Below are 6,000 nucleotides of genomic sequence, written 5' to 3'. Positions count from 1 at the left end.
GCTATGGTAGTGGTATACAGTTGTGGGGAGTGGGTTTTGGGGGGATTTGGGGGGGCTCAGCACCAAAGGATGCCCCTTATCACCTTTACTATTCCTCCTGGCATTAGAACCTCTTCTCATAGCTATTAAAAGTCAGCCAGAAATCCAGGGTGTTCCTGTTGGGAATAATTCAATTAAACTTTCTACTTATGCAGATGATATCCTGCTGTATATCTCTAATCCAGAAAATCTCTTCCTTTTCTATCCAATTTGTTGGATCACTTTGGTTCTCTTTCTGGATATAAAGTTAACTAGTCAAAAACTGAATTAATGCCCTTGAACATAATACATTGTAATAAATCATAACTAACAGCCTTCCCTATAAGATGGTGTCCAACTCAACTTACATACCTAGGAGTCTTTTTTGGGGTCTCTTGGGAAGACCCAATCAAAATCAATATGGATTTACTTTTGAAAAATACTCGAGACACCTGTATTATATGGTCTCCCTTGCATCTTAGTTGGTGGAGGAGAATTGAGACTATAAAAATGGTCATTGCTCCATGTATTGTGTATATAATGAGTACGCTTCCATTCCAATTTTCTACGTCCTTTTTTAAGGTTTTAGATAATATTATTTCTTCTATTCTATGGAAAAATAAGCCTGCTAGAATTTCATTATCTAAATTACGTATGCCACGCCATTTAGGAGGTTTGAAATTGCCAGATAGAAAACAACCAAGCAATATTGAAAAGAAAATAGAAACAGAGCTCAGGTAATAAAAATTACAACAGCTTGCACAAAAGTCCACAATCATGGGGGCCCAATGAGAACATTTAGCAAGAAGATACGTTATACAATACTTTCAAAATGAAAAAAAAAAGGAAAAGGGAGGGAGACCAAGATGATTGATGGACTACAGACAATGGCTTAGAGCTCCAGCTTACCTTATCCCTTTGTTTTTCCTTTACTTATTTCCTGTTTTCATGGATAAGAAATGTAAGATTTAGCAGGCAAATGCACAGCTACTGCTCTGTTGAGAGGTTGATGAATACCTTCAGGCAGCCAGATGCATCAGTGACTCCAGGAGGCTCACTGCAAGTTTTAGGAGTGGAAGGAGGCTTACCCTCCCTGCCAGAGCTGAAAGTTTAACAACCCCAAACTGCTTATAGTGTGATTTTTGTTTTGCTAAAACTTTGCAATACGTTTTTATTACCTTCACCTCTAAGGATCTTGAAATGTTAACTCCTTCCTGCCTCTCCCCATCAGGAAAGGATCTCCCTGAGATAAGAACATAAGAATATAAATGTTGCCCTACTGGGTCAGACCAGTGGTCCATCTAGCCCAGTATCCTGTTTCCAACAGTGGCTAGACTAGGTCATAAGTAACTGGTAGAGTGCCAAAAAATAGTAAGGTTCCATGCTACTTAACCCTATGGATAAACAGTAGCTTTCCCTAGGTCTATCTTAATAACCATTTATGGACTTTTCCTCCAGGAATTTGTCTAATCCTTTATGCTGAGTGAAAAAAAATATTTTCTCCTATTTGTTTTAAATGTGCTACTATGTAACTTGATAGAATGACCCCTAGTCTTTGTACTTTTTTAAAGAATAAACAATCAATTTGCATTTACCTATTCCATTCAATTGGGGATTTTATAGAAATCTATCATATCTTCCCTCAGCTGTCTCTGAAGAGCCCTAACCTCCTAAGCTGTTCCTCATATGTGAGTTGTTCCATCTCCTTAATCATTTTGGTCACCCTTCTTTATACTTTTTCCAGGTAGACTACATCTTTTTTAACATGCAGTGACAAAAACTGCACACAGTACTCAAGGCGCACATAGTACTCAAGGCGAAGTCTCTCACTGTGGAGCAATACAGATACATTATCATATTCTTTGTTTTATTCCCTTTCCCTAATAATTCCTACCATTCTGTTTGCTTTTTTGGCCACCACCGCACACTGAGCAGATTTCAACGCATTGTCCATGGTGACCCCTAAATTACTTTCCTTGGTGGTGACTCCTAATATGGAAGCTAGCATCATGTAGCTATAGTTTGGATTCTTCTTCCCAACATGAATCACTTTTATCCATGTTAAATTTTTATCTGCTATTTGGATGCCCAGTCTTCTAGCCTCCCAAGGTCTTCTCGCATTTTCACACAGTCCACATGTGTTTAACAACTTTGAATAACATAACACCTGCAAATTTGATTATCTCATTCATCATTCCCATTTCCAGGTGATTTATAAATATGTTTAAAAAACACTGGTCCTAATACAGATCTTTGCAGTATTCCATTATTCTCCTTCATCCATTGAGAGAATTAGCTATTTAACCCTTCTTTTTTTTTCTATATTTTAAACGGTTCCCAGTCTACAACAGCACATTGCCTCCCATGTCATGACTTTTTAATTTTCTCAGGAGTTGCTCATGAGAGATTTTGTTAAAAGCAAAAATCTAGATACATTACATCATCTGACTTACCTTTATCCACATATTTATTCATGCCTTTTAAAAAAATGTAACAAAATAGTGGGGCAACACTCCCCTTGACTGAATCTATGTTGATTCTGTCTCATTAAACCATATTTATCTATTGGCTTAGTAATATTTTCTTTATAATAATTTCTACCATTTGTCCCGGTACCAACATCAAGCTTACTAGTCTATATTTTCCTGGATCATCCATGAAATCCTTTAAAAAAAAAAAACTGATGCTATTTTGGCCTCCTTTCAGTCTTTAAACACTGTGGACAATTTTAATGACAGGTTACAGATTACTAATAGTATTTTTTTAGTTCTTTCAGTGCCCTGGGATGTATACCATCCAGTATAGGTGATTTTCTGCGCTTTAATTAGTTGATTTGATCTTCCAGATTTTGTTTTAATTTCCTCCATATCGTCACTCTTAAAATAATATTCCTGGCACAGATACCTCCCTTATATCCTCCCATTGGTTATTCTCCTTTCACCAGGTCTCTGAGATGCTTGTTATATCTACCTCTTCATTTAATGCTATATACTCTTTTCCATCTTTTTTTTTTTTTTTTAATGTTTCTAGCCCTCTGGACAGTGGAGCAGGAGCTACACCAGTTATTTAATGCATACTTAATGTGAATATCTTGAAAATCCAACAAACTGGGGGGTCATCAAAATTAGTTTGTAAAGCTTTGGGGGGGGGGGGGGGACCTGACCATCGGACTCCAAGTCATAAGGCACTCTCGTTTCAACATTTGCTGGCAGCTTCTAGGGAAAAAGAAGTGCACACATATTGGGCCATGTGGTAACAGACACATAAAGTGTGGAATTATCAGTAGGCAATCACCAGTTCTGACTTCAATCTGGCTATTTGTGCTAATTTGATCCTTTTGGTGTCTGGCAATGCGAAAATCCTTGAAACAGGATTGGCTTTATGTATGACTTTCACTTCACAGTTACAGTAATCCTGTTTGTAGAACACTTCCTGATAGTTAGCTCTGACACCGCCGCCCCTCCAGCCCAAACGACCTGAAATGGTTGAGAAGTAGGGAGCTGGAGAAACCCCCAAAACAAATACCACGACTGGCTCCAGATGTGGCACATGACCTGTATCCAGAGAGCACGCAGCCCTGTGTGGCGTGGGTTTATTATAGTAACTCCGCCCGCCCTCAGCTGATTGGACGGGAACTTCGAACGCTTCCAGTTACAGTGCTGGTGTAAAAAGTAGTCAGGGGAAACGCGGAGACGGATGCGGCAAGATGCCGGGAGTTGGCGCGCGGTAAGTTGCCTTGTTGCATCTGAGCAGAAATTCTGTGAGCGTCTTGTGCAGTCTTGTAAACCGCAGCGAGGTGGGATGGCGGCAGGTATGCTTGTCGGGGGAGGGGGATTGATGCTTGCTTGCTTAATGAGCCTGATCGCTCCGGTGGAGACTTTTGTAACTGCGCTATGAAGGTGCTGGAGTCTGGTTCCGAAGTGTATGTAATTTGAGAATATGTATCACTGTACTGGGTGCATTTCACTCTGTCAACAAGACAAAAAGTTTTCAACAAACTAACATGATCTGTACCCTTCAGTGAAACATCCAACTTTTTGCTTTTTTTTTTTTTGGTCTGGACGTATCAGTCTCTCGATGTATAACAAAACTACTAATTATTTTTACTTTAATCTTACTGCAGGTATTTTAGAGGTAGGGAAGTTTAAAGCTATGTTCTGGAGTAAGTGATGAGATAGGGCCAAAAAAAAGTTGGAAGGTTAAAAGCTGTCATATCCACTTAAGGAGTTTACACTCACTTATTTCATAACATTTGATTTTTTTTTTAAGAGATTAGAGTCAAAAATAGCCCTTTGGATATGGGCAACAGGCCATTTTCATATTCCTCTGCCCTTCGGTTCTTTCTAGCAGTTTATGTGGAATCCTCAGCTCAGGTGACACACTGGCTCTGCTTTGACAGGACTTGTTCCTTTGTATGCATTGATTTTAGTTCCGTTTCTCTGGTAAAAGCTGGTCCAAATTAACCTGTTCTCAAGCCTAGATATATAAGTATCTGCTTCCAGCACCAAATTTCACAAACACAGCTGTGGCCACCATTCTGTTCTCCTATTGAATGGTGTCCACAGCCTCAAGAAGAAGATTCAGCAGACCTGTTCAATTTACAGGTTCTGCAGTGATGGCGGCAGCCCTGCCTCCCCATGTGTTTCCATGGTAACAGGAGGAGTGGGGATAGAAGTGATTTACAAGTCCCATGCTGAGTCTTCTTCCAGGAGTTGGAGAGGACACCATGCAATAGGACAGTAGTGTAGTTGCTCCAGGATGAAGTGGGATCTAGAGTGGGGAATCTACACCAATCCCCTTGATCATTTCTGGAGGGATGACAGACCGCGCAATTGACCTACCAGTCCTGCTCCACTGTTCTGCCCCCTACCTGTCCTGCCGCTCTGGAATCAGCTGATCACTGACAGGGGTCTCCTTTGTGTTACTGCCCTCTGCCTTCATAATCTGCTCAGCCAGCCCACAACCTTCATCCCTGCTCAGGGACATCTGTGTATTGCATCTGTGACATTCCCAGATTCCCTCAGTACCTGACCGCTGCAGACTAACCCTGTGTAGGAATGAGGTGGACATGATTCCATCATGTTTATCTGGACCATTTAGAGGCAATCTTAGTAATCCCTTACATGTTGCTTCATTAAAAAAAATAATGTATTTGACCCAGTCAGGGTCTCCTGGGTCTCTCCAGCTGAGTTGGAACCAGGCTGGGATTTGGCGCCATAGTAGATGATGGCACCTAGACTGAAATGGTCCATTTAGTCTGTCCAGTAAGGTAGTAAAGGTTTAACTGTAGCTCAGTGCCAGTCATTCTGCTCAACATTTTGTTTAGGGTTGATTCACACTGCAGAGATTTAGATTTCTTGTTTCCTCCCTCCTAACATACTCAGTTGGGTCGTTGTGGTGACCATTCTGGACCATGGGCTGAACAGCCTTCTTCCCTTTGGAATCTTACGGCTATATCTAACACCACTCCCATTCAGTGACCACAACTCCAGCCTGCTTCCTAAGAGCTGTAAATGCTACCCTCACAGTATCACCAACCTCAGCCAAGTTGGGGAGCTGAGGACCAGACCCAGGAATCTAACTGGGGACCCTCTGCGTAGTGGTCTGCAGCACTTATCTGAGCTTCAGGAACAGTGTCCTACTTCTTTTATTTGTGATACAATAAGGAGGCCATTTTAAAAGTATCAACATGTGAAAATAGCAGCATTTGCATAGGTATGTGATGTGACAGTGTCGGAAAGCAGCTTTTTTCTTATATAGATGCTGTGGGACCGGATTTCAGAGGGGGGGGGAGGGTTGAACATGCCCAAAAAAAGTGTATTTAAATCCCAATGGGATCATATGCATATATGGTACAATCTCTGTGCTGGGTTTTACACCCTCACTAAGGCATGCACATGTGCCGGATACAGGAGTGTTTGGACTTGGGGTGTCCTCCAGTGAGTCAGGGGTTAATTGTGCTTCCTTCTGTAATGTCACACA

At 41.1% G+C, this 6,000-nt stretch overlaps 1 protein-coding gene across 3 annotated transcripts in view; it reads left to right on the top strand.

The window, feature by feature from the left end:
- Nucleotides 1–3,707: 3,707 nt before the first annotated feature.
- SHROOM1 (shroom family member 1) overlaps nucleotides 3,708–6,000 on the top strand; it is an 83,956-nt gene continuing 81,663 nt past the window's right edge. For 2 of the 3 annotated variants that reach the window (XM_030212045.1, XM_030212043.1), the window contains exon 1: nucleotides 3,712–3,829. The gene's annotated coding sequence lies outside the window, so the exon portion shown is untranslated. Of the gene's footprint in view, nucleotides 3,830–6,000 lie in introns of all 3 variants that reach the window. The other variant, XM_030212044.1, reaches the window with a different exon arrangement.

This window comes from Microcaecilia unicolor, chromosome 8 (assembly GCF_901765095.1).
Source record: "Microcaecilia unicolor chromosome 8, aMicUni1.1, whole genome shotgun sequence".
NCBI lineage: Eukaryota > Metazoa > Chordata > Amphibia > Gymnophiona > Siphonopidae > Microcaecilia > Microcaecilia unicolor.
Note: the sequence above shows the minus strand (reverse complement) of the source record. Positions and strands in the feature narration are given on the sequence as shown.